Raw genomic sequence first — 8,194 nt, forward strand, 5'->3', positions numbered from 1 at the left:
GCCAGGGCCAAAAGAATGGGAATGGGTGGGTAGGGAAGTGGGGGTTGGTTATGGGGGACTTTTGGGATAGCATTGGAAATGTAATTGAGGAAAATACGTAATAAAAAAATATCTAAATTGCGCAATGTAGTCCTCTGGCTGATCAAGAATGCTACATAAATCTAAGCATAGATGACAGACTTAACACTGAAATTATTCCAGTTCTTAAGTTGTCAGCAGAGGTCTTAATAGCTATAAGGACTTCATCACATCTACCTGCTTCTCCTCTTGCAACATTGATGCTAAATCTTTATACTGGAAGGAAAATCATCCTCTGGTAATATTACAGCCAACTTAAAGGAGGAAAATGTTTAAAGCAACAATTCCCGGATTGCAGAGTTGCTGGGCATTCAACTCTCCACATTTTCTTTAGAGGGTGCTAAGGAATGTGGGTTGGGCTGTCCGTATGATTGCAATGTTTAACTCCCTCTCGGTTGGCTGCCTAATGAAGCTCCTATCACTTTTTTTCTTTTTCTTTTTTTTTTTAAGATTTATTTATTACATGTAAGAACACACTGTAGCTATCTTCAGACACTTAGAAGAGGGTGTCAGATCTTGCTATCGCTTTTTCAACTGTAAAAAGAACTCTAGGGACTGGGGACTTAGAAAAGTGGTCCAGTATGTGGACACAACAAGAACAGGGTGCGACTGTCATGGAGGTAGTGATATAAATAATGGTCATCATGCACAATGAAAATATGTCCATCATTCAAGTTCTATGGAATCCATAGCAAAAGGAAGGAGGTACACATCCCCAGCCACCAAGAAGAGAGTATGAAGAGCAGCAGGAAAAAAAAAGGAGCTAAGCAAAGGAATTAGGAGAGAAGCAGAAAGATGGGGACCTTATCAGTGTGGAGCACAAACAAGAGCAATCAAAAGAGCCAACCTCAACAATTCTAGGGAAGAGGATCCAGTGGAATGTAGAACACCCAAGGGAAATACCCCAGGGTTTCAGTGAGAAGGATGGAAAATGAACATTTACACAGTATGTGGCTCCTCACCCAGGACAGCATCAGTCCCCTTCTGCTCAAACCTGCACACTCCCCATCATCATCCCAGACAGTCACCATATCTGCATGCCTGTCTATGCTTAGTGGCCTTCCACGTTGCAGACATACGTTGAATCCTCTCAGTACCTGGTCAGAGAAGGTGTAGCCTGCTCTGGAACCTGCTCTGCCACAGAGTAAAGGATTGAGCAACTAGATTCAACTCAGGGGATGGTTTTCTATGGAGCATTTATCCAGGCAGAGTTTCCAAAACCACAAACATGCCACATGACTCTGAAAATATTCTATAAAACTGTAATTTACAGGGAAGTATATTGCAATTAGCTTAAATATAAAATGTCCAGATTTTTCCAGAACATAAGTTTTGAACACAGGCTTTATAGAGGTGGGGGAAGGATGGGTGCCAAGAAAAGGAGGTAAAAAAAAAAAAACAGGGGGAAACCTATTCCCCAGCATCTGCATGGGCTCCTAACAAGCCAGTCTGGGTCAGTGCCTCCTGCCCTTTTCAATGATTCTGTAGAAAGCCCTCAACTAGAATGAACCAGTAGAATCAGCACACCTATCAAGATTTTGATAGGCCCCAAGGTTCTTGATAGCAATGAGATACTGGAATGCTCTTTGTATAATTCTTTTTATCCTTCCCTCCAGGATAAGGCAATAAATAGTAGTGAATGGACAGTTATGATTCTTCCCAAGTTCCATGAGTGACAAGGCTGAAAGAAGTGAACTGCTCCGCGGCAGCAAAGCAGAACAGAGGAAAGATAACAGTCCTGCTGAGGCAGACACAGGCCACTGGGATGTTCCAGAGGGTTGTCTAGGCGCAGGTTATCATCCTGGGAGGTCCTCCTTGGGACAGACAGCCTCCAACCAATAAGAATTAAAGACCTACTGGTTTAAATGGAGCCACTGAGTGCATATTATCACTTCTGCAGGTTCATAATTGCTGCACGAAGCCCGTTCCATCTTGAGGGGATTGAGGACTTTAAAGGTGAGACAGGCGCCGGGCGTGGTGGCACACGCCTTTAATCCCAGCACTCGGGAGGCAGAGACAGGCGTATTTCTGAGTTCGAGGCCAGCCTGGTCTACAAAGTGAGTTCCAGGACAGCCAGGGCTATACAGAGAAACCCTGTCTCGAAAAACCAAAAAAAAAAAAAAAAAAAAAAAAAAAAAGTGAGACAGGGGGTGAATGGAGCAAGCTCATCCCTTCACGGGTTAATGTTAACCAGCTCAATACTGTCCTCAGAGGATTAGCCATGCATGGGAGAAATAATTACAAAGCTGCGGGAAGAAGGGGTCATTCGAGATAATGACATGCAGGGATCCATTGCTGCTTTGAGTATGACAGCACCTGGCCTGAACTCACATCCGGGAACCTTCATGATGGACAAACAGGTGATGGCACTATTAGATAACATCAGAGAGGATTGCATTGACTTCAACGGGATCAGGAGTATGGAGGAAGTGAATGTGACTGGGCTAGAAGCACTATGGCCTGAAAAATTCCTGGTACAGCCAGTTCATGAGGTTATTACCTTCAATGCAGGTCACTGAGAGAACTGGATGCAATATATTGAGACCCACCCTACTCCTGGACAAGGACCCACCAATACACCTCGAGGGGTATAACTTCAGCACGCAGAGCAGAGCAAAGATAACAGCCTTGCTGAGGCAGATGCAGGTGGAGAGTTTCACCTTTGGGCACCTGGTGTGTACATCATTCCTGATAGTACCACTGGGCAGCCTGGTGGCATTCCTGGACCCATGGCTCAAAATGATGCGGTGCTTGCCTTACTGTTAGTGCTGCTCTCAAGAACTCAAGGTGCTTCCATGGCTAGCAACTTTATAACAAATCTCATGATCCTTGCTGTTACTGTAATAACCAGCCAAGGTTATCATGCCAATATATTATGCCAAGGTGTGGAAAATCCTGGTCACAGCATCCCGTGAGACCATGGGAGATACATTAAGCATTACATGTGATCAAATTCTTCCTAGCTGGGACTATCTGACAAGGCACTGGCAGCAGGCTCAAAGACCCGGGGCTGACTTTGAGCAGATGTTTTCATCTAAGGCCTTTACTCCCATATCCCTTCAATTTGGACTGTTATGTCAAAAGACAGAATACCGATTGTTAACAAGCATTGTCACAACATTTCGAGCCATTCAAAGGTTTAGGGATTTTTCTTTGGACTGCACTTTTTGATTTAGTTCATACCTAGACAGGTCTTAACAAGTATGTAAGTGTCCTAGCCTTCGGACAATACATTGCCAGAGGACAAACTCCCAGTGGACACTGGGCAGAGTGATAGCTTGCATTCCAAGAACAGTCTCTGAGGGTGCTTAAGATAGCAGAGTATCAATCTCTTGTATGCTGCACTTCAGTTAAAGATCAAGGTGGGGAGAAACTTATCCACGCAACAGTATCAGGGGTTGGACAGTCACACTGTCCAGCTATAGCCAATTGTAGATCTATGGTTCCAAGAATATATGACACAAAGAACATTCCCTGCACAGTTCCACTTATACCAGCCACCTGCCACTAAAATTGACCCAGTTTGGGACATCATTGATGACCTCCTGTTGTAGCACGAGTTTTGTGCTACAGGGTCTTACCTTGATGCATTGGCATTGTCCATCATTTAGAAAGCAACCACTCTCACTTGATTAAAAAAAAGAATCCCTCTGGAAATAGAAATGCTGCTTTATCCCTTTGGTAGGTGAGACCCTGAGACGATGTCTCAAGAAATTCAGCTCTCTAGTAAGGACTGTTTCTTCTGGATATATTGACTGGGTTATAAACTTTACCTCAACTGTGAAAGCTGCTTTCCCAGATGTACCAACTGTGCTGGAGGTTGGCTGGGGGTGGGGGGTGGGTGGGATTTGACTCCATGGGGTTGGTCTACAAAACAGAAATTCCACACAGCTTCCCCTCTCCACGTGGTATCAACACCAGAAGTTATGGGTTGTATAACTTAATGAGGAGAGAATGTAGAATAAGTCTAACTTGGAACCACATGAGGATCTGTCTGTTCTTGCCAAATAAGACAACCAAAAGGGAATAACTAAAAAAACAATCTCTTGGCAATATCTACAAACACAAGATAAGAGCAGTGGCAGTCCAGAGACTCAACGTTGAATACAAGGTCTGAGAGAGAGTTCTGATAGATGCTCTGAATTGGTTTATAAAACTGAGCCATCACCTCCTTTCATTCTTTGCCATCAAGACTACAAAAGTGTCCCTTTTTTGTTAATTGATTAATTTATTTATTTACATTTCAAATGTTAGAAGGGGTTGTTGTACTCATTCATCCCAGCAAGACTCGGTACCATCCTGCCAGTTCCTGTTACTGAGTGACCCAATCCCACTAACAACCTATGGTTTCACCACTGCTAGGGCAAATGTACAGCAACCAGCTAGCATGTACAATAACTTCCAAGTTTATTCCAAAATCCTGCCCAGCCCTAACCTAGAGGAGTCGGGCTTTTTTTTTGACAGCCATCCTCATGATTGCTCTTCCCTTGAGTGCCATCCACAAGACACCCCCCCCCATTTCTTCCCTTTAACCTTAAAACCTGTGGGAGTAAAAAGAGATTTGATTCTACAACAGAAAGATGTAACAAGGGAGCAAATTTGTCATGGCTGGAAGTGTTCTACAGAAGAAAGGAGGGCAAGCCAATGCTGTAAACTCCAAGAGACCTGTCTTTGCCTTAGGCTGCTGGATTTGCTGAGACCCAAAGCACTAAAGTCTCTGTGAAGCATGGACCGTGTCTTGTTCATCAGTGAAGTTCAAGTGTTTTAACCTGCTCATGGTTCCAAATTAATAAAGCTGCTGCACCCACGAGTGATTAGCCATCCCATGTCTAAGCCAAACCTGTGCACAGTAGCAGTTTTCAGTGAAAGGGCTCCAGAGATGTATATGATTCTTGAAGCCTTGGTAGGAAACTTTGTCTACTCACCCAAAGGCTGGCCCATGGGGTCAATAAAGGGGAACAGACCCATTATGATAGTACACTGATAGTGGGAAGAGTCAAAGCAGGGGATGTTATACATGGGGTCACTCTTTGTTTATGGAGAAAAAAAAAAGACCCACAAAATCCCTTTTCCCCTAGACTCCCAAATGAGTGGCATTACTTGAAGCAGGATAAGGCTTCCTTACTATTCTATGAGATAAGTGTCTAGGGTAGCTGGTCCTCTGTTAAAGCATACAAAGTGGGCAACATGGTTCTCTTTTCAGAGCACAGGTTATGAAGGGGAAGAGAAGGGCCGTACTATAGAAAATGATCCACCTGAAAAGAGAATATAGAAAATGGAAATAACGGGATTATTGTGCTTTTTTAAAAAAGAGAAATCTTTCAAAGTTTGTATTTCACACACACACACACAAAAGAAAGGTTGAATCTTTCAAAATTCTCCATTCAAGATTTGGGGATATATATTACCCATTATCAAGCTACAGTGTGGTGGAATCCATTGTTTTCTTGCTCCTATCAAACTAACTTAATACACCCTCTACCCTTCCCCATCATCTCTCTTTTCTTATATTCTCCCCAGCCTTTGATATACACCATCATACTTCTCTGGAATTATTTTTACATTCCATATGTGAATGTGATCATGTGACACTTGTTTAGCTGTGCCTGACTTATTTCACTTCGCATGATTATCTCCAGCACCAAGTGTGTTGTCACAAATGACACTTCAGTCCTTCTAATGGCTGAATGATAGACTATGTGTATAGACCTCATTTTCACTCACTGATGGATAATTGAGTTGCTTCCATCTCTTGGCTATTTCGAATAGTGCTGACATGAACACAGGAGTTCAGATAGCTCTAACATGCTAATTTCTTTTTCCCAGGTTACATATCCAATTATGGGGACTGCTGGTTCATATGACCATGCTATTTTAAATTTTTTGAGGGTCCTTCCCATAAAGGCTTTGCTAATTTTCATTCCTGCTGATAGTGTGCATGCTTTCTGTCTCTCCACATTTTTGTCAGCACTTGCTATCTTTATTCAGCAGTTTTGAGACTAGCCATTCTTATGGGGAAATGGTTAGATAACCTTCGACTTGTGTCCTCCTAACTGGTGTTGAACTTTGTTTTGATTTTTCATATGTCTGTTGTCCATTTGATGTGTCTTCTTCTGAAAAATATCTATGTTTTTCCTCAAGTTCACCTACATAACAAGCAGGAAGTACTCAGTTTTTTCTAAGTTTTTTACATATAGAATGAAAATATATACATATATATGAATATATGTGTGTGGGTGTGTGTGAAGAAGATATATCAAAACCTCTTTGGGATTAGTGTTTTAGTTACCAAAACAAAATATATATGTATCCCTATTCTTACAACTTTACATGGTTCTAACACTTAACACATTCATATCTAACTTTCTTTGACTTTGGCCTCATATTCTTTCACTGTGTCCTTTAGAACGTCTCTGACTTCTCTCTAGCACATCATTATCTCACTGCAGTAGCAAACTTATTTTTCCTCTTCTTTTTCATAGAAATCAAACCTGCTGCACTGAGGCCACTTGAGGCCCCTCTCTCCAGATCATTTTGGACTGTCCCAAGTGTAAGTAAAATGCTTCTGTCACTGTCCTCATCTTTCCGATAAATACTGTAGCTAAGTACTGTACCGACACCACCAAGCTCAGAACTTGCTTTCAGTATTCCCGGCTTTAGTGTTATATTGAGAAGACTGGGCACTGGATAGAGAGGATGGGAGTAGATATGTTGGTCTCCCCACCTGCTTTTGTCATGCTCTTAGTCTGTTCAGATGGTGAGCTGACTCTGATCCCACACCTTTGTACTTCCTTATGACATATGAAAGAGATGACTGTCCCTGGCATATGGTGAGACAGACTATGCTCACTCCACTTTTGGAGCAGACATACCAAACGTTTGCAGTAGCATTTTTTTTAATTTCAGCATAGCTAAATTACAATGATTGTTATGTGGTGTTACCCCAAGAGGACATGTGAACCAAATGAGGTAAAACGGGTAAATAAAATCACTAGAAGTATTTCTTCCAGTCCTGCAGACTAATGTTTGGTGCTATACATTCTCAGACTTGCCCTTAAATCTGTGACTATAACTCTTTATCCAATAAGGTCTTGACAATGCTGGTGATTTGGAGAGTTTGAGACATATTGCATTTATTAACTAGCATTATTTCTTGGACTATCAGTTTCCAAAATTGTGCTGAAAGAATCTTTAATCAAGTTGTCTGTCTGTTGCAAGGTCAGGCTCCATCCCCCAAACAACCAAAATAAAATTATTCAGTGGCATTCAAAGAGAAGTCTTTACATTTCTAACCCAGAATGTCAACCAAAGAACATTACTGGTTCATCTTCTGTGAGATTACCTTTAGCCATGGAAAGTCATCAAAAGCCATGTGTTAATCTAACACCCAGCCTGTGGGCAAAAGACAACCTTAAACTTTGCAAATGGGGCTGCTTTGTGTTCAGTAATTGGATTACCACTTCCACTTCCACAGATAACACATGGAGCCATTTGTCTAATCTGGCCCAAGCTAAGAAAAGTTTAACTATGATTTCTTAAAATACATATAATTAGTAAGTGCTCTCAAAGTTCTACACTAGGGAAGAACTCATTTGCAAAGCTAGAGTGAAAGGGAGTCTTCTGCTTGTGGCCAACCAACTACACTGTAAAACAACAGTACACTTAGCAGTAGACCTCTATCATTAACCTTGCTAAGCCACACACACCCCGACTGTGTCCAACACTGAAGGACTGATGGTTTGCATCTTGACATCACCCTGAAAACAGAAAGAGGAGGACTTTCTAGGGCCTAAAACGAAGCTCTCTCATATGAGCTTTCTAGTCTTCATGTCGGAGGTCATGGGGAAGAGGGGAGGAAAGACAGGACAAGGACTTGACTTCTGTGCTCCTATCATGCCATGGATGATGAAGCCAAAAATTCAGACACTGTCACCATCTTCTGTTGATACAGAAAGGAGATAAGAAGTTCCAATTCAAGGTTTTTAAAATAACAAAGAACACTGACAGAGAGAGAATGCCTCCATACCAACCCTCCCACATAGATACATCAGTCCCTCCTGTGGGCACAGACACAAAAAAGTATGCTCCTGCCAGGTATGATGTAAGCATCGCCAGG

The sequence above is a fragment of the Mus caroli genome, chromosome 4 (genome assembly GCF_900094665.2).
Source record: "Mus caroli chromosome 4, CAROLI_EIJ_v1.1, whole genome shotgun sequence".
Classification (NCBI taxonomy): domain Eukaryota; kingdom Metazoa; phylum Chordata; class Mammalia; order Rodentia; family Muridae; genus Mus; species Mus caroli.